The sequence below is a fragment of the Dermacentor silvarum genome, chromosome 7 (genome assembly GCF_013339745.2).
Source record: "Dermacentor silvarum isolate Dsil-2018 chromosome 7, BIME_Dsil_1.4, whole genome shotgun sequence".
NCBI classification, from domain to species: Eukaryota; Metazoa; Arthropoda; class Arachnida; order Ixodida; family Ixodidae; genus Dermacentor; species Dermacentor silvarum.
This window is the reverse complement of record NC_051160.1, coordinates 185888717-185908949: the sequence shown is the minus strand read 5'-3', so window position 1 is coordinate 185908949 and position 20233 is coordinate 185888717. Positions and strand designations below refer to the sequence as shown.

Here is a 20233-nt window from a genome sequence, read left to right as displayed (position 1 = left end):
TGGTTAGATACATCAGAGATGGTCATAGCGCTAGAAGACACGGACAAGAACGAGAGAACAGGACGAGCGCTAACTTTCAACTCAGTTGAAAGTTAGCGCTCGTCCTGGTCTCTCGTTCTTGTCCCTGTCTTCTAGTGCTATGACCACCTCTGATGTTTGCTATGACCAATGACCAGCGGAGCTGAGGGGAAGCCTCAGCAAAGTTGTGCAAAGCTAGACGAAGAAGAGCATGGTACGCTTCTCTTGTTGCAACACCTGCATCTTTTCTTCGGAGACGATTGGCTTCAACTTCCCTTGCCCGTTGCTCGGGACCGGTTCTTTGTTTCCTAGCACGCTTCTCTACGGCGTTCCAATCAAGCGGCTTCTTCTTCGGGAATTCTGGCGGTCGGCTTCGCCATAGAGCTACGTAGAGAAAGTCCAGGGCGAGAAATAGGTCCGCAGATGGGATAGCGCGCCTGTTACTAGGGAGCGCTGACGTCATTACTAACGTTATACCTCGTTCACTCGCCGCGGCGGAGCTTTGGCTCCGCTCCCGCTCAACTGCGCCCTGTCAACTGTGCCACCGGTGGCACTCACCTCCCTCACCTCCCTCGCATCCACTTGCCTCCCTCCCCCTCCATCTCCGCACTCTTTTCCCTCTCGAGAGCTTTCCGTCTCACTATACACTTGCCCCTCTCCCGACTTAGCTGTGCTGCGAACATCGCTGCGTAAGGACCGAGCTCGACCTTTAACATATCCGCTGTAAAACGGAGCTGGGCAGGCCATGTAATGCGTAGGGTAGATAACCGATGAACTATTCTAGTTACATATTGGGTGCTAAGTGAAGGGAAGCGCAGTCGAGGATGGCAGAAATGTAGGTGGGGTGATGAAATTAGGGAATTTGCAGGTACAAATTGGAATCAGCTAGCGCGAGGCAGGGGTAACTTGAGATCGCCTTCATCCTGCTGTGAACATAAAAATATGCGGATGATAATGATGGCGACCGTCTTACACGACACACTAGGCCCGCACCATACAGTAAACTAAACAAGCATCAGGAGGTCACCTGGCGCAGGTTGCGGGCACACTCATACCCGAACACCTACGTATGCTGTTACATTTACCCAGACAAACTAAGTCCATACTGTCATCTGCGCGACGAGCTAGCTACGCTCAGTGACATCCTCTGGGACTGCAAGGAGAATCCCGCTCCTTCGGATCTCCTCGCCTCTCCATCACCTTCATCGTGGGAGGCAGTGCTACTTAGCTCTCGCTCGGATGTGCAACTCCGAGCCGTGGAGCGAGCCGAAGAGGTCGCCGTGAAGCATCGCCTAGTGGCGATCTGGCCTTCCTGGGGAGCCCATGGTCTAGCTCTCCACTCTTACGAATGAAGTGGTCTCTCTTTCTCACATTAGTAACAAACCACAACCTTCTTGACGTTGACGGCTATCCTGATTGATACAGACGCACTGATTAATACAGGAGCCCCTCTTTCTATTATGAGTGCTGCCTTCCGACAATGACTCAGAAAGCTGCTCACCCCAGCTTCGGCCCGAGTCATCCGCGTGGCGGGCGGCGGTACTGTCCTGCTCATTGGCACATGTCATCATCGCTGGCCGCCACACTCCTTTCCTCTTCACCGTGATTGCCCATTGTCCCCACTACCTAATTCTCGGACTTGATTTTCTCTGCGCGCAGTTCGGCTCTTATTGACTGCTCTGCCAGTACCCTTCGCCTTGAATTGCCGATTCTCGTAGAACCTTGTGACGCACCGCCGTGCCGCTTGAGAACCGCGATGCTCGTGAGAATCATCGTGAGAATCGTGAGAATCGTGATTCTCGCTCATTCTTGTTTGGTCTGCTCCTTAACCATACCAACATGTAGCCAAGTACCACCGTGTCAACAGTTAAATGCCATCAGGATACTCTGCGGTAATCAAATACTTGCTTCCTTTAGGCTGTCAACGTGTCTTCAGTTTGCGTGAATGGGTTGCGGGTGTTCACGTGGCCCGCGACGATGATCCCTTTGTGGGGACAGCTCCCGGGTGTAGTGCCTGGCCGCACAGGGCCGAGTGCCCAGTGGACCGGTGGTGTTCCCTTAGCGCACTCAACCGTCATTTTACTCATTTACTGACATCTCAAATGCGCAGGTATACCTTCACAGAGAAACTAAGGTTTATCTCCGTGCTACATATAAAATTTACCACACAACAATTGTACTGGTTTATTTGCGCCAACAAAGCGAAATATGGTGTGGCTATCAATTTGTGAATACATGCAATTCATGCAGTTCGAAATTTCTCTTTTCCCAACCCTCCATTTTGCGTAATATTTTTTTGATTGAGTCACCTTAATGCTGCTGGAAGAAGACTGCTGGTGCATTCCGAGAAAGCTAGTGGCAGGCGAAGTTCTGTTCCCATAAGAAATCCATCACCTCTCCGACAGCAGCCAGCAGCGCCAACACCGTCCATATCGATGCCAAACCTGCAGAAACCAAAGCATCCAATAAGGTTAGGGTGAAATTAGACCAATAAAGAGCTGACATTTCTCAAATTACAGCTGACTCTGCCTTCTGTACCTGTTGTCATCTGTGACATGCGATTTACTGTACAATTACGCGCTGTTATTTTTTTTACGTCTGGACGTACTCGCAGCAGCAGTACGAATTCATTCCAACTGCAAGGTGTGATCGTGCATTTTTACCGTACTAGCCTGAAATGCCAGTTGGGGCGCAGCGATTGGTAGCACACACGCCGTCGGGTTGCAGAGGTATAACGCTTCCCACGCAAAAGGTCTAGGCTCGAGTCTCAGCAGGTGGTAGTGTTTTAGAGCGGAGTTCGCAGTCACCCGTTATTGCGGCGAGCGTCGGCGTCCCTCATAACCGAGCGAAAGGGCACAGCGATAGATGAAAGATCCAACTCGGAGCGTAGAGGGGCATGAAAGAGTGCGATAGCGAAGAGAGCGCTTGGGGGAAAGCGGAGGAGGATGATATGGCCAACGCGTGAGAAGAAAACCTTAGTGCTGCGCAAGATGGGCTCTTCGGCGGCGATGACTATGAGATGGCACCAGAGTGGCGCGCGTCATTTGTGCACCGATAAAGCCACCGATTCATATCTGTGGCTTTATCGGTGCACAAATGACCGGAACAAAACGCGGCATGAGCGGAGGTCTGCCTGCGGCGGTTGCTGTCAATCGCGCCAACGAGTGACCTACGCGGTGCCTTTCGCGATCTCCTGGCTGGCAAGCAGTCGCACCACACTTTGTTACGTTTGCAGCGTGTCGCACGAGAAAGATTGCCCGCGCCAGCCAATATATCGCGAAATAAAATTACGTGTAGAGTTGCGCTCGAATTTCGCATTAAGGTGGTGGTCCCACTCCGGATCCACGAGCCCCCCGTTGTCAGTACTTTTGGACTAACCATGGCGGCTCATCTACTTAGGATATAAAGTTGTGGTATAAAACATGAAAAGCTTAATTCTTGTAGATGCCAACTATGTATAATATAAGGAAATTGATTATAGTGATTTAGAAGTAAATGTTCAAGAACAAGCATGGGATACATGGTTTTTGCGAACTGTGTCTCAGTTGTGACCATATTTAGAATGAACTACCGCAGTTACTGCATTGCGGCTTGCTCTGTAGCTTTAGGACATATTTATCTAGTTCCTAGACGTAGCGAAATAATTTTGAATTTTAACTTTTTGGGTAATTTGCTTTTGAAAATTGCCAAATATCGCAATCTTCTGTTGTAAACAGCCCGGCAACTACATGCTCAAGGAAGCTAAATTTTGGATAAAGTAGTGTTCAACGAATTTTCATTTAGGACGCAAAATTTCATTCATGTACCTTTATTAGTTTTAAACCGCAGCTTCGTAGCTTTAGTACCTTCCCGCAAAAATGGGCAAAAATAAAACCAGAATTCCAAATATTGCGTAATTTCGGCCGCATTATTAGAAAAACTAAGAAAGTTACATGAATGAAGTTTTGCGTCCTAAATGTAAATTCCTTGAGCTCTACTTTATCCAAAATTTAGCTTCCTTGAGCATGTAGTTGTCGGGCTGTTTACAACAGAAGATTGCGATATTTGGCAATTTTGAAAAGCAAATTACCCAAAAAGTAAAAATTCAAAATTATTTTGCTACGTCTAGGAACTAGATAAGTATGTCCTAAAGCTACAGAGCAAGCTGCAATGCAGTAAGTGCGGTAGTTTCTTCTAAATATGGTCACAAATGAGACACAGTTCGCAAAAACCATGTATCTCATTCTTGTTCTTGAACATTTATTTCTAAATCATATCAATCAATTTCATTATATTATATACAGTTGGAATCTACAAGAATTAAGCTTTTTATGGTTTATACGACAACTTCATATCCTAAGTAGAAGAGCCGCCACGGTTGCTCCAAAACTACTTAAAACGGGGGGCTCGTGCCGCCGGAGTGGGACCGCCACCTTAAGGAGTATCGCAATCGTCGGCTAATTTTTATCTTTTTTCCAACACTGTACACGCTTACTTTTTAATTTTGAACCTGCCATTTGATACTCGCTTCTGTCGCTACGTAATTCCACAATAAGTCAAACAAAACTTGCTGGGATAATAACAAAATAATTGTTACTTGACAGTTAACGAATACAAGAAACTAGAGTTACTGGATATGGCTCCCGCATGGAGGTAGCCATATACAGTAATTACAGAACAAACATTTTCGCAGCGCCATCGAGCGTCGATCAAGAACAAAACCATCCCAACCAAAGCATGGCCCCCGAGATTTCCTGCATACAAAACGCATCTGACGCAGGGCGAGAGGCTCTGCGTGCTTACCAGTCGCTGTCTGTGCTTTCCGAAGCCATGGAGGCAACAGAGAAACTGATAGTACTCGTAGTACGGTGACTGCGAAGCAGCGCAGGTTTGATGATGATGATGAAATAAACTTCCATTTACGAGACAGCGTTCCCAAGCGTTTGAGCTTTGGATCAGTCTAGGTGGGAGCGTGCCTCATTTCAGGAATCCTTTGGCCGCTATAGCATCCCGGGCTCTGGCGACAAGACGTCGTAGGTCGTCCAGGGCCGGGGTGGAAATATTGGCCTCCCACGTCTCGGCGAGGAAGTACACGTCTTCTCTCGTTGTAGGCTTGGTGACGGCGTCTTCGGAGAGCCACGCGCACACGAGTAGTAAATGAGCCAGAGTGTCTGCCACGACGCAGATGGGGCAGTTAGTTGTAGGCGTAGTACCGGGTGGATGAGATGCATGAGGATGTCATGGGTGTAGGTGTTGCTCTGCAGTATTCGGAATGCGGTGCTTTCCTCTTTGATCAGTTTTGGGTGAGGTGGTGGGTACAGCGTGCGTCCCAGTCGGCAGTGTTTGAGAATGGCGTTATACGGGGGGGTATGGTCTCCGCTTCCGCTGCTGCACGAGGTGGTCGGGGGTCTCGCGAGGCGGCGAGAGAGGCCTGGTTGACGTGATCGCGGGCCGCGGCATGCGCTGCTTTGTTTCCCTCAAATGTGTTACGGTTGCTGCGTCTTGGTGGGACCTTCGTCGAGGAGAGTGCGCAGTAGGTGAGATGTTTTCTTTGTACATAGCGTGCCCTGATGCTTATCGCAGATGACACACAAGTTGTGTCTCGCTAGCTGCTAAGCATATTCTTACGACTGTTCTGTCAATTGGGCGACTCTTTTCCTGAGTTGCATGTTGAGTTTCTGTCTGTTTCATTTCTTGAGTAGGGCCCTTCTGCCCTCCCAGAGGTGGAGTAGGTGGGTGTCAATGGCGGAGTTCTCGTCATCAAGTTGGATGATCTTTGTGAGCCGTTCGGCTGTATCCAGGATCTGTTTGAGACACATGTCGATGTCCGATATGGTGGTTCCACGTTGAGCTCGGTTCTGAAGGCATTCGATTATGTTAGTCTTACCGTACCAGTCCTGGCCGGTCGACGTGCGTGCTTGATGTTGAGCTGAATGATGCGGTGGTCACTTCTAAGAGTGTCGGGGAGACAGGTCCATATCGCGTTCTTCACCTTCCCGCGTAAAGGTGAGGTCGGGGTTCATGTCTCTTGAGACGCTGTTTCCCACTCCGGTTGGTTCCACAATGTGATGTGTTGCTGAGCGACGTCGTGGACTCTCGCTCCTTTCTTCATGGTGGTGGCGTAGCCCCACGTGGTGTTCGGGGCGTTAAAGTCCCCGACAACTACGAGCCGGTGGCCTCTTGTGCGTTTTCAGAGTTCGCGAATGAAGTGATCGTAGTCCGCGAGCTGGTCTCGCGGTGGCATGTATACGTTCGCCACGTAGAGGCTTTGGTGATTTCCACCATAGTGTTTTCAACCGTGGTGTCTTCTATCGTGTGTTCTTGGGCCATAATTGTCTTCTTTAGAAGTATGGCGGTTCTTGTGGTTATGATGAGGGTGTTGTGTCCTGGCAGCCTAACTTTTTTTGTGTTGGTCTCTGGAGGGCGATGATGTCTGGTTGAATTGTTTTTACATATTCTTGTACATTTGCCAAGCGGGGTCTGTAGGATCTACAGTTCCAGTGCCAGGTGCGGAAAGTCGATTGCGAAATGGGCACTTTGCACTTAGGGGCTGGCATCCACAGGAGTCCTGGGTGCGTTAACGTGCTCCCGTTCAAGTGAGTTCGAGGGGGAAGGTGTCTTGCTGTGTGGTCGTGGTTTCTTCCTTCCGTACCCTTCCTTAAGTTCCGCGTGGCTCATGTAGTTATTCTTGACATGGGCTATGAAGTTAGTGAGTTGGGATTTGATCTCATTGATCTGGTCTAAATGTGTGCCCATGGTGCGGCTGAGTGTCGTGAACGTGTTGCCGATTTGGGTATTGATTGGCTGCAATTCCTCCTGTACGATTGCTCCCAGCTTGGACTTAACTAACGCCATGAGTTTCGATTCACTTAGAGCCTCTAGTTTCGTTTCGATGACGGGGACAATCTTCGCCTCTACGACAGCTTCAACTTCTTGTTTCATGAGGTTCTTGGCTTGTTGTTTAGCTAGTAGCTGTTCTTGACATTATTGAGTGAGCTCCTCGATGTTGTCCTTCTGCTTGTGTATAATTTCTTCTCCTTCTTGGCATAGTTGTGTGAGCTTGTCGATGACGGCGCCTTGGCTTTGGATCTTGTCTCGTTAGCTTTGCAGCACCTTCTGCTGGTTTCGAAGCGTCGTTCTCCAGAGCCCTGAGCGCCGCGGTGTCTGCAGTCGAGAAATCTGAAGTGCTCATGTTGTGGGAGTAACCCCGCGCTGCGGCAGCATAGTTGACTCGCTGAACGGAGTGCGTTCGAGATGTCGTACCAGACTTGGACCGCGATGGTACAATAGACCTAGACCTAGACTTGCTTCGGCCGGCATGACGTCACGGTGCGTTGCCTGAGCTTGTGGACGGGTATTCTAGCTTGGGAAATTCGTCGTCGCTGCTTAAATTCTAATGACTTTCTCGGACTTTTGCCTTGTTAAGTTATTGTTGTCTCACTTGGTAAAATGGTGGGTTTGGCCGTAACTTCTTTCACTCCTTTGCGGCGGTCTCGTGTACTTCTTCGCATATTTTGCACTTGGGTAGGCATTCGTGATCCTCGAGTACTGCGTCTTGTCCGCACTTGTGAAAGAAGTCTTTTCTGGGGCTGGTACAGATGTCTTGTCTGTGTGCAATGGCATCACACGTCCGACAGTACTGCACTGACTTTCGATACGACTTACAGCGGTAGTCCCCACTTTGGTAAGTGACGGGACGTGTGGCCCGTCGAAAGTGAGGACGGACGTGGAGGATCGACCGCGCATACGTGCGCCGAGAACCGTGTATTTCGCATCAAATCTGAGGCCAGCTACGATTTCGGCACTTCTGGTACCTGACAGGAGACCTCTGCTTATTTCGTCGGGATGTCTCACGTAGGGGTTCACTTTGAAGAAGGTGTCGCCAAACGGGATGGTCGTTATGCTTTTGAGCTTCGTTGCACGTTTCGTGCCGGCGGTGCTCGCAATGATGCCGTTTTCTATCCTCTGCGTCTGAACTCGAAGGTTATCGTGGAAGCCCTGTTGCGCCCTGGATGTTCCGCATGCGTCACTCCACCTTCGTTATGCGACTTTCGTCATGCTGCCGTCTCCACGCCATCGTCCCCATACAGGTTTTTCGATGCAGTCCTCGCCAGGCCACTCTGATAAAACACGCGTAGTCACCCCATTGTCTTGATGTCATTGTCATGCAATTATCGCCATACATTCATCGTCATGCATTCGTTGCCAAACTGTCGCCAGGATTCCACCGAGGTCGTCCCATTGTTATCATTGTAGCTTCGACATCCGATTCTGCTTATGCCGTCATCTTCATATCATCATCGTCATGCCATTATCGTAACGTCGACGTCGTACAGGTTTCGTGATAGAGCCATCGTCGTACCATTAGCGATCATACACTTGTCGTCTCACCATTGTCGTCAAGCCGTGCTCATGCCATGTCAATGCATCGTCGTCATGTATTCGTTGTCATACGGTCGTCGGGATCCCGTCGCGGTCGTTTCATAGTCATCGCTGAAACTGCGACATGGGACTATCGGCACGCAACCTTCGTTATACAATTGTGATCTTGCGATCGTGGTCGCACTGTCGTTTCACCTTCGTCGTCACTTTATTATCATCCTGCCATTGTCATCCTGCCTGTGTGCTAGTGCCGTCATCATCATAACAGCTTATATATATATATATATATATATATGTAACATTGCGTTTAATGAAAGATAATTAATCTGGCCGCCACTTCTACCTCTTCTCTTCGTCTCCAATTGCGCTTCGTCCTTCTGTTTCATGAGTGTTACACGGGCCTCCCCTGTGTCATCAACCCTCCTGGGCTGATATGGTGCCACGTTGTTCACAGGTGATGTTTCAATAACACCTTGTGGTCCACTTAAGTGCAGCGTCTTTAAAATGCCTTGCTGATGGGCGGTCTTCACAACCTTGTAGGGTCCTTTAAAAGGAGTCTTTGACCCTTGCAGACCCCTCCGAACAAGCACGTAATCTCCCACTTGTATGTCCGGAGATTGGACTGAAAGTCGGCGGTCGTAATTTCTTTTCATTGCGGTCTTGTATATGGCACGTTGATCTTCAGACTTCTTTCGTTCTTGCAGCACCAAAAGATTCGTGATCCCCAACAGGTGGTCTGCGGGAAGCCATTCCGATTTGCCATGGTACGCGAAATACGGTGTGCACCCCAAGCCAGCCGTGTGTGAGTGATTGTGGTGGTTCACAGCAGCTTCAAGGGCACATTTACAACCGCCTGAAATTCCGGATAGAGCGCGATGAACTGTTTGACATCCCGTATTGCTCTCTTGGCGAGTCCATTTGTTTCGGGATGGTATGGTGCAGCGAAACGAAGCCCTATGTTCCTCTCGTCAGCTCAACGTTTCAAGCGATCACTTCTAAAAGCTGGACCATTATCAGTGTTGATTACTTTGGTGTGTTTGAACATATCTCGATTAAGCAGCGAGATAACGTATTTGGAATCTTCTTTTCCGGGCTTGCATGCCACCATGCGTGTGCACTCAGTAGAATAGCTTGCGTAGTTCGTACTCCCTCCCCATTTTTTCTGAGCTCCGCGAAGTCAAGGTGTATAGTCTCGAATGGCTTTTCTGAGCGATTTTGGATAATCATTGCGCTTCCACGGGGCCTGAACTTCTCTTTGCAGAGCTGACATTGATGGCACGTCTTCACATATTCCGAAATATCTTGCTTCATCGTCTTCCAGTAAAATATTTGCTTAATCTGCCAGCAGGTCCTCCAAAAACCGTCATGGACACCGGATTCCGGAGAATCATGATACAGGCCTAAAAGTTTTCCTACACTCGTTGTAGGCACGTCTGGCCTACCATTTTTGAGAGTCATCTCTTCCGTGCCGTCCCACAACAGATGTGTGACATACTTATCGTCATCTTGGTTCCTAATTAGCAGTCTTGACAAGGCGTCTGCATCTGGTAATTTTTCTCCTGGCCTGTGAGCGACATCGAAGGCAAACTGTTGTATTTCGCTCACCCCCTGGCCAATCTTCCTTTAGGTTGCGAGAGATTAAGAATGTATGTCAGTGCTTGGTTGTCGGTGAATAGGCTGAAGTGTTTGCCTTCCAGGTACGTCCTGAAATAACGAAAGGCCATTACGACTGCCAATGCTTCTTTTCCGTCGTTGGGTAGTTAACTTCTGCCTTGGGGAAAGTGTATGAATAATAGCCTATCACTTTGGCTGTCCATTCGGATGCTCACTCTCATCCCGCTGGTATAGTACAGCGCCAGTACCATAATGGCAAGCGTCGGTGTTTACCTCGAATGGCTTCGAGAAATCCGGTATTGTCAGCACGGGGTCAGATGATATAATTTTTACAAGCTGTTGATATTTCTCTTCGCATTAATTAGTCCACACAAATGGAATATCTTTTTGTGTCAGCAACGTTAGGCATTTGGTATTTAGGGCATAGTCTTTTATAAAAGCCCTAAAATGTCCAGCGAGACCCAGGAACACTCGAAGAGAGTGCGAATCGTACGGTTTTGCTAGCTGGGAGATGCGCTTGACGGACTCTTCTGTCGTGCTTTTTGTTTGTCCGTCAAATATTCTCCCTAGGAAGACAACGGTGTTCTTAAAGAATTCGCTCTTCTTCAAGTTAATCTTTAGCCCCGCTTTGCTAAGTGCTTCTAGTACCCGGGATAGATGCGAGCAATGGTCATCACGAGTGTTCAAAAAAATGATGATGTCACCCACATACACGTTGCAGAAAATTCCGGTAAACTGGCTAAGCACGCTGTTCATGATGTTCTGAAACCATGCACCAGAATTTTTCCAACCGAAAGACAGTATGTTGTATTCAAAAATGTTGACAGGAGTAACAAATGCCGTGAATGGTTTGTAGTCTTCTTGCAGCGGAATCTGGCAATATCCTTTACAAAGGTCGATGCGGGAAAACCATGTACATCCGCCTGTCTCGTCAATAATATTGTCGATCCTTGGCATCGGGTATGGGAATAGATCAGTCTGACGGTTTACAAGTCTGTAATCAGTGCACATCCTGAAAGTGCCATCATCTTTGGGCACAATTGTAATCGGAGATGCAAAAGTAGATGTGGATGGTCGAATAATTTCAGCATCTAGCAAACCTTATAACTCTTCTTTTAGCCATTTATTTTTTCATAGGACATCCCATACGGCTTTCCCTAACAGGTGTCGTGTCGCTGAGCTTGAATGGAACTTCCCTCACTTTTGCTGCGGGAGGGTAAACTCAGATGCACATCAGCTTCGGGAACTGTTTCGGCACATCCGAACTCTCTCTGACCAATTTGAGACGTGTTTCAGAGTCTGCACACACATTCAACTAGGATGTCTCAACCGGAATGTCAACAACGACTTCATCGCGCCATGAGATGTTTATCTTTAATTTCTTCATGTCAGGGCGTGCCAATATAAAATTAAATGCGGCGTCATGAACAAGCAGTGCTTCTAGAGTTTTGCTTGTTTTAAACTCCACACACACGCGTGCCCACTTGTCTAGCACTCGAGAACTTCCATCGTAACTGTGTACTGTGACAACCTTTCCACTGAATATTTGATCTTGCGGAATCAGTAGCAAATTAACTGTGCTAACTGATGCTCCAGTGTCAATTAATACTTCGATCATGTTTCCATTGACGCTCATCTGTGCGTACAGTAGACCTGCCGCAGGCTTCGCCAAGTAGACGCTTTCTTTCGGTGTCTCCAAAGAGAAAGAAAAATCCGGGCTTAACATTTCTTTTACTTGTTTCGGGTATGGAGTTCTCTCTTTGGCTTAGTCAATTTCAGCAGAATCCACTATAGTGCTTTGGCCATAGGACGCCTGGTCTTCCGGGGTTCCGATGGTGGAGCTTCGGCTCTCTTGGTCATTGGTTAGTAAAAGGTCGTCGGGAACGTCTTTCAGTGACTGTAGGAGTTCATGCAATGTGGTAAGTTGTCTCATCATGAATAGACGCTGATCATCCTTTGTCAAGCCCAGAATAACCAGTGGCACGATTGATGATTCCCCCTGGTCAGGGTCGGCGCGTTGCAGAAGCAAACGTTTCTCGTAAAAGTAGTCGATAACCGATCCTTGTCGCTGCTTGTATGCAGTGGCCTTTCCCCAGCCTTCTATTGGATTCAAAGCGAAGTCTAGCAGAAAGCTAGCTCGCCATTCAAGCTGTGGTACATCTGTGTTGATGGGTACGCGTAATTCGAACCACTTCTTCACATTTCCAAAAAGGAAATGGCGGATATTATAGATGCGGTCCCAGTCCGTGGTCCAATTGTTCTGCGAACATGCATATTCATAAAAGTGAAGCCACGTTGACGGGCTTAACGATGTACCATCAAAAGGTTCTGGCTCTATAAGTGCTTTCACCACCTGCTTTGTTGATAGTAGTGTTGATGTCAATATGGTCAGAGCTTTCGCTGTCGCTGCGCTTGCTGTTCCTGATTTTTCAAAAGGTCTTGTATGAGATGGTCGGCAGCTTGAGTTTCGCTTTTAACTACCGTTGGTCTACTCGAACTGTCAATCCAGCGTTGGAAGTCAGTCACACGCATATGCACTCTGACTGAGCCAATGGATTCGAGATTCTCAAGCGATGAATTGGTCTATCGGCTAACAAGGCCAAGAAGTCCAGTGTGCTGACCTTTTCAGGTAACTCGACGGCATCGTCTCCATCTTCCTCGTAGTTCCTCACCAGTATACGACCACCTTCATGTCGGGTGATAGGTGAATGACATCCACATGGTTCAAAACTGCGACTGCGTCCAAAATGTAACATTCCGTTTAAGCAAACGTCATTAATCTGGCCGCCACTTCTACCTCTTCTCTTGATGTCCCATGTGCGCTTCTTCCTTCTCCTGCACGAGCGTTACAATATATATATATATATATATATATAGTACAGCTAAACCTCGATATAACGCAATTTATTATAACGACATGCTCGATATAACGAAGTATTTAACTTTCATAACCTTTTGCCCATAGAACACCATGTATTTAGCGTTTCAGTATAACGAACTGTGTTTATACCCGGTTTCAATCTAACAAAACTTTATTGCCACCACCAAAGGACTACCGAGACAATAAATTAAAATTTCCGCGGACGCAGAGGGTCAATTGAATGAAATACAAGCGGCTGCTTGCCGACACACCTCTGAAATCGCGCGCGGCACGTCAAGAGCCACCGCCAAAATGGAGCAGCGTCATGTTCCGCATAAAGTTCACGTGCTATAAGATCCTGTCGCGCCCCGCGCACTATGAGCTTTAGGTGCAAGTGAATGTGCGAGGGTGAGACAAGAAATATAGCGGCTTCACAAGTGCCGCTTTGCCACGCGAGAGAGTTCCTAAGAGCCCGACCCAGATTGAGAAATATGAAGAGAAGTTGCTATCGCGCAAAGGAAGCCTGACAAGCACGGGCGTGGTTTGTGAGTTTCAATTCAAGCCACATGATCTGCTCCAAAATTTAAACCACATCATGTACCGCAAAGAAGTCAGGCTGCCTCGTGACCGGACAAAACTGGCCATTAGAGCGGTGCCTCTTGGATTCAGCAGAGGGCATCAACTGTAGGTTGACGCTTCTCCCGAGGAACTAAACGAAAAGTTGAGACACCCTGATGAATGCTTCCAACAATTCCGAACTTCAACCAATGATAGTCACGAGACCCCGAGCTCTCAACTACTCAGTGCGAAAATAGGAAAAGAACATCCAGCGCTGCGTGCCTTACCGAAAATCTGACGAAGCATAACACAAAAGATCACTGCGTGAATGACGGCGGTTTGAAGTCAGGCTGCCGGGCAGCAATGAAAAGGGCACGCTGGCCCGCGTATCTCTCATGAAGCCTTCCACATCTAGATGGACAGCCCTTACGTTCCCGAATATTGAAGGTGTTTTCTATATGACCTCACGACTAGCACCACCAGCAGAAATATCCACGAAACAGTTGTATTTTTGACTTATGAGGAAGACGCGCTGCGGTGCCGGACACACATAACGGCGGCCTTTATGATGAAAGGAAGCTTATTGCCCTGGCAGATGAGGAAGATTATATAAAAACATTCGGCGCTATCTTTCTGTTCCAAGACATTATAGGGAAAAGTGAGCTGTGTCAAAGCCCAATCACGATTACTGCCTCATGTCTCGATCACAGTCTCAGGTATCACGGAGAAGTCTTCTACAGTACAAGCTGTCAGGGCATGGTACCTGACAAAGTTAAGCCGATTGCACGCGAGCCACATGGAGATAGCGCTCCGAAAAAATGGAAGAGGTACCGTCTCTAAAAATAAATTATAACCTTTTATCAGCCGGAAAAGTAGGCACTTGAAAAATTGCTGCAATTAAGTCGGCTTTTATTTTCATTAGTTTGTTTTCCGAAGAAGTAGCAAAGGTGAATGTGCTGGGCCACAGGAAAGATATTGAATGGTAGAGTAAGTTAATTCATCACTATATGCGAGGTGTGTTAGAAAAGTATCCAACCTTATTTTTTTGCGAACACCTGATGGACATGAAACAAGTGCACTTGCATCAACCGACCTTTAACCTTCGTGCGCATGTGTGAATTTTTTCCCGTCTGCCGATAGCGTCAGTCGCTGGGACGCAGCGTTTGAGTGAGGTAGTGCGCAGTGCTCTCGTCGGTTTTTTATTGCAAGGAAAATGACGGAGCGAATGGAGCAGCGCTACTGCATCAAATGTTGGCAGAAACTGGGCAACAGCAACGTGGAAATCATTCGGAAGATTCAGACGGCTTTCGGTGACGATGCTATGAGCAGCCTACAGATTATGGAATGATACAAGCGGTTTAAGGACGGCCGCACATCCGTGGAGGGCGAGCCACGCTCTGGTCGGCCATCAACATGCCGAAATGATCAAGTCATTGCCGTAGTGAACGCTGTGGTGATTCGGGACCGTCGTGTGACTATCTGAGAAATTGCGGAAGAGGTAGGCATCAGCACTTTTCCTGCACATTCCATTATGACAGAAGATTTGGCCATGAAGAGAGTTGCGGCGAAATTCGTGCCGAAGCTGCTCACGGTGGAGCAAAAGCGACTGCGTGTTGAAGTCTCACAGGACATGCTGGATTCCACAAACAGTGACCCCGACTTCATGAACACCATAATCGCTGGTGACGAGTCATGTGTGCACGGGTACGACCCGGAAACCAAATCCCACTCGTCACAGTGGAAGCATTCCACGTCACCAAGACCAAAGAAGGCCCGCCAAGTGCGCAGCAACTTCAAAGTGATGCTGAATGTGACTCCCGCGGTGTGGTACACCACGAGTATGCACCACAGGGTCAAACAATCACCAAATAGTACTACAGGGGTGTCCTCCGTCGTCTACGTGATGCTGTGCAGCGCAAGAGACCGGTGTTGTACTCAACAGGAAATTGACGCATCCATCACGACAATGCTCCTGCACATTCCTCTCACTTGATTCAGACTTTTTTGGTGAAAAACCAGACTCCTGTAGTTAAACAGGCTTCTTACTCTCCTGATATGGCCCCCTGCGACTTCTGGCTGTTTCTCAAAATCAAGAGGCCATTGAAAGGAGCACGATTTCAGACAAGAGAGGACATTATGGCTGCAACGACAGCTGAGCTAAACTCCATTCCGAAAGAGGCCTTCTCGGAATGCTTTCCAACAATTGCAGCACCGCTAGGAGAAGTGTGTGGAGTCCCATGGAGACTACTTTGAGGGTGATTAGGTTTCCAACGATCTAATTATGCCAGTTTTTTTTCTTCGGCCAAAGGTGGGACAGTTTTCTAACAGACCTTGTATACGCGTAAACACACACGCGTGTGTAGGCGCATGAAAGAGAGTGCCTGTTTTAGAGAGAGTGTGTGATTATCTGTTGGTGCACGTGTGTGCATGTGCGTGCATGCTCGCGCATGCGCATATTTGTATGTGTGCGTGTTTTAAGTTCTGTAATCCAGCTTGCAGGCTGGAATAATGCGCGTCTTCGTTAACCGTAATGTGTGTAACACGATTTATATACGAGGGACGTTCCGAAAGTAAGCTTCATCACTTATTTTCTCATGGAAGCGTCATTGCGAAGCCATTCACCATGGTATTATGAACTATACACCTTGCACTATATTTACACATAGTCGCCACCGACATTCAGACATTTGTCGTAGTGTCCAATCAGTTTGAAGAAACCACTCTGGTAAAACTCGGTGCCCTGCGATGCAAGGAATTGTCGCACAGCTTTTTCCATCTCGGCATTGTTTTGGAAGTGAGGTCCCGATAGTGCGGCTAGTCCTCTACTCTAGTAATGTTGTTTTTATTCGTGGATGTCGAGGGACGCCCACTTCAACCTTCATCCTCCACACTCTGCCTTCCTTCACTGAACAGGCAACACCAGCAACCAACCATTTGACGAAACATGATCTCTTCCCCATACAAGACCTGTAGGCGTTCATGGATGATTAACACACTTGTCCCACGTGTCCATTGATACCGAATAGCAGCACACACTTCCATTGGCGACCACGTTGTCAGCACACGTTTGTCTGCCATCGTGATTTGTACTCGAATAGCCTTGGACACGCTGGTCTGCTGCTATTCTCTCTTCTTCGGCGCGCTGCGCATGCGTTATTCCTCCTCCGCTGACACTTCTTCCGTCATTGAACCAGCAACGGGCATGGATTCGTATGGCGATTGTTTATTTCACCTAGTGTACCATGTCCTCCTTAAAAAAATTACTTAACATACTTTCGGGACGTCCGTCGTATATATGAACTGCTGAGGAAAGTATTTTAACACCAAGGTGATAACCAGCTTTATTCATAGTTAACTTGCAAATCCAAAATTGCGAATGAAACTCTGCTTAGTTGACAGCAATGCAATGCCCGCTGCTATACGTCACCCCATTGAACTGGAACTGAAGTTCTCAATATAAAACTGTTTTAATATTTTATATGCAGCCTGCTAGATTTGTTGTAGTTTTGTTATTGAGAACATTTCCAATTTTCAACAATGGCGGGTGTTCTAGAGGCACTTGGAGATAAAAATATTACTTACGAATGAACAATTAGTTTTGCCAGGTTGTTCACCGCTGAGTAGCTTCCGTCGTCTTTCACCAGCACAAAGTTATGCCGCGTGCACATACCTCCTTTCACAGCAAAGCCTGCAATGATATTTGGAGTGTCAAGCACAAGCCACGTAACATATGCCAAATTTGAATAGTGACTCACAAAAACAAGAACGCGCGTGATAAACCATCCCACACTTGAAGTACACAGATGATGTTCGATGATTAATTTAGAACAAAACATTGGCTCTAAGAGTTTGAGAATAGTAGAAATACAGTTTGAAACAGAAAAATAGAGTTTGAAATAGCACAGCGAACTCTCAAAGTATGCGATAGCATAACTATTTCTCAACGTTTCGTCAGCTACGGGTGTCACGGGAAACGTTGCACACTCTTGATTATGAAAGTGACGTTTCTATACATCCTGTTTTGGCAAACATGAGATTCATGCGCACTGTGACACGGTCGTGCCCACGAAACACAGAACCTCTTAAAAACGTCGTGAAATGGCTTACAGACAGCTATAAACGTTTTGATTGATGATAAGACTGAAAATTACATTTCTTCTAAACAATGATAGGCTATTTTTAGTTAGGCCCTCAATATACTACTATATATTCTATCTGCGGTAACATCCCACTACTGGTGCACGCCGAATCCGTTTGGTAAACACATTGAGAACGTCTAACTAAAAAAAAGTAGGGCCAGCTTCACACTAGTGGTGGGAAGACTGGGCAAACACGAAGCTGGCGACCCCAGCTAGCTTTATCTCGGTTCGGTCATGTTTTTGCAAGGTTATGCTTCGAGACTCGGCCACGTTTTTCGCAGGATCACCGCAGAATCATCGATAGACCAAGAAGCAACGAACACTCCGTCATTAAAGTTTTTAGACGCTTCTGGGCACTCAAATGCTTTTGCTCAGCTTCGCGGGCTCGTAACTCCGGATCATCTCCGAATCGCCGACGTTTAACCGCCGCTTCGGCGGCGCGATACTCGGGATCGGACCGAAGTCGTCTCACACGCTCTCAAGTAGGGCGCGGCGGATATCGCGCCGCGCTTCCTCTTCTGCATGAGTGACGCCCTTCTTCGGCCGCCCCACCTTCACGGCGATGTACTCGGCGCGGAGACGGCGGGACTTGTGTCGCTGCGGTGGCGACGCAGAGCTATATATCCCGTGCGTCGGCGTAGTGACGTCACAGCTTAGCTCCGCCTCTGTGCAGCCGCCGCAACCACTCCGCACGGCGCGGTGACGTCATCGCTCGGCAAAGCTAAGGCGAAGCGACGTGGCGCGCGCGATGACGCCACAGCTCCCGCAGCAGGGCGAAGCGTTACTGGGGAACACATGGTGACGTCATCGCCAGGCGGAGGTTTTGCGCCATACCCTCGACGGACCATCCTCGAGCCTAAACAACTGCGCTAGTTCACAGGGGTATGTGCAATTGCGCTTGGACCCTCTAGGATCGGCATACATTTCGGGCGTACACCACCGGACTACCTCCAGCTTAAACAGTTTCGCTGTTAAAACGTTTTTAGATATTTTTGTTAAAGGTGCACAAAATGCCAGTGGCATCTTAAAAGTACGGTGATCGTCAGCGTTATTGAACAAAATACGTCGCTGGACCAAATGACCCCGTAAGATGCAACATAATATGCTGGTATCAATTTGGGATAATTTCACACAGGAACTTAAAAAAAATGAAGGGTGAGTTATCGTTTTCAATCCAGGACGCGCCCATGATGCCTGGCAACCATTCCTTCATGCTCGCGCAGCTACCCCTTACAGCAGGAGCAAACCGCCAGCACAATGAGGAACGAAATTACAAAACTGGGCCTCAGTTTAGCACAACGAACTCTCAAAGTATGTGGTGGCTATCACTGTACTACCACTGCTGTAATCGCAGTGCTAGCCACCGCGTTCCGATCATTGTGGTGATTGCAACGCGGTGGCTAGCACTGTGAATGCAGCCGTGTCAGTAGAGTAATAGCCACGCGCTGCGATCACGTAAACGGTAGCATAGCCCATGACGGTAGTCAAGTAGGCGGGCTCTAAATTTGTCCGGCATCTCCTTTCGTGCTGGCTACACTGGAAGGCAGGAAGTTAAAAAAATATATAAACGGCCACTGGCACTGGCGATCTTTCGGTAATGGGTTCGGTTAAGCACGTTGTGCTAGTTGTGTGCCGTTATCAGCTGTATTGTACAATTATTGGATATTAATTGCGCTGACGCTGTTTGGAGTCTGAGTGGCATCAATGCTTCGTGAAATTGGCTGTATTGTGTATTTGGCCAATGGCTTACTACCACAATGACAGGATCTGCGTTCGCCTACTTCGTTGTTCTCGATGTGTATTTGTACGTCGCACAAACGGATAGTACTTTTTCAGGTAAGTGAAATACTTCGCACTTATTTTTTCGTCCACATCGTCGGACATCTTTCAGGTGTTAACCACGACATTATTGATTGCTGGCCTCTTCTGCACTGCCTGTTTTCGTCACCTTTATTTTTGATACCAGTGTTATGCACGCTTATACTCCTTATGGTGAATACATTTGTGCATCAGGGAAGCAATGAGTTCTGTATTTTATAGTGTTTTCTGTTGAATTTAATTTTTCACAGCAATTTACTGTACAGCATAAGAAAGGAGTCCAAACTCAGATCTTCGTGCTGCAGAGGTATACCTTGCTGTTACGATTCATAAAGCATTGGCTGAGGCTTCCATAGAAGAACAAACTTCAATTTGCCTCTACCATAATGAACACTTGGCTGGCACCTGCCGAATAAATCACGTCAGAAAGCTTGTGCTGACTGTTTTCTTAACTTTGTTGTGAGGGGGTCATACAATGATGTGTGTAGGCGCGAGATTCTGGAATAGCGATTTTGTTGTGTCACATGTACGTGTATAACAGGCATGATGGAGCCGGTTGCAGCAGTGTACAGAGCTGCTTTGCAAAATTTTGTCATAACTGTAATATTACCTGTTCTGTTTTTGTAATCTATTTCAAGATCAATCAGAGGTGTTATCAAAATTTTGCAACTTATTTGCATTTACCAGACTATTAGGCTGCCATGCTTGACCTCTCTCTAGGCGGAATTATTCAGCATGAATCTTTACTTGAATACACCTTTTTGTGTGTAGTGGCTTCTCAGTCGGGTGCTAGTCAATGTAGATGTTCAGAATTACTTGAGACTATAGATGCACTGATGAATTTCAAACCTTTACAAATCACAAT

The 20233-nt window shown here is 47.5% G+C and overlaps 1 long non-coding RNA gene across 1 annotated transcript in view; it reads right to left on the bottom strand.

The window, feature by feature from the left end:
* LOC119458765 (uncharacterized) overlaps positions 1–17077 on the bottom strand; it is a 28370-nt gene extending 11293 nt beyond the window's left edge. The window contains exons 1-2 of the long non-coding RNA XR_005193580.2: positions 16994–17077; positions 2328–2462 (exon numbers count right to left, since the gene is read on the bottom strand). This is a non-coding gene — a long non-coding RNA (uncharacterized LOC119458765). The remainder of the gene's footprint in view (positions 1–2327; positions 2463–16993) is intronic.
* Positions 17078–20233: the final 3156 nt, after the last annotated feature.